Raw genomic sequence first — 937 nt, 5'->3', positions numbered from 1 at the left:
ATTGCCTGCTTTTGGATCACTTGCCCCTGGCAGGGCTGCCTTGTCTAGCCTCAGGGGATGAAGATATGCTCAGTCCTGATGTGACTTGATGTGCTGGGGAGGAGGGTTTCCTTTTCTGGGGGAAGAGGAAAAAGGGTAAGGGGGACTGGGAGGAGAGGTGAGAGGGGGCACCTTTGAGATGCAAAATAAAATAAAAAAAAGAAAAGAAAAATAAATTAAAAACAAAACCCAAAACAACCAGAAAAGAAAGAAAAAAGGGAAATCACTTGGGGTTCAGTAGGATGGTACACAGCTATAATTTTGTCACTTGGGTGTGTGAGGTAGAAAAATGGACAGTTTGAGGCCAGCCTCCACTACCTAATACAATCCTGCCTCAAAAACCTAAAAACTACAGAAGCTCCAAACACTGCTGGGAAATGATGGTGCTGTGCCTGTAATCCTTGTACCTGGGAGAAGGAAGAACAGGAGGTCGAAACCAGCTTCCACCGTCGAGATGGCTAATATCACCGAGTTGGTGAAATCTAACATCACCTGGGAGAAGGCTCTGGGCGTTCCTGTGAGGAATTATCTTAATTAGGCCAGTTGAGCTGAGAAGGTCTGGCGTGCTGCAGGCACACCTGCGCTATTTAAGGAGCCGATGAGCTGAGTACAAACATTCGTTCCTTCCTCACAATCTCAAACTATGAGCCAAGATAGGCCCTTTCTTCTCTAAGCTACTTCCGTCAGGGTATTTTATCACAGCAAAGAGGAAAATAACTAAGACGGTGGCTACCTAGTGAGTGTGAGGTTAGATTCCGCATGAAAACAACAACAAAATTCCTCTGGGGGTGTGACGCCCAATGCTTAGGGCAGCTGGGCCAGCAGCGCAGTGAGCAGAGAGGGCTATTTGGCGCGGTTTGGACCGTGTGGGGTTCTGGCGCTGATCATTTTGGAGGCA

This window comes from Meriones unguiculatus, chromosome 6, assembly GCF_030254825.1.
Source record: "Meriones unguiculatus strain TT.TT164.6M chromosome 6, Bangor_MerUng_6.1, whole genome shotgun sequence".
Lineage (NCBI taxonomy): Eukaryota > Metazoa > Chordata > Mammalia > Rodentia > Muridae > Meriones > Meriones unguiculatus.
Note: the sequence above shows the minus strand (reverse complement) of the source record.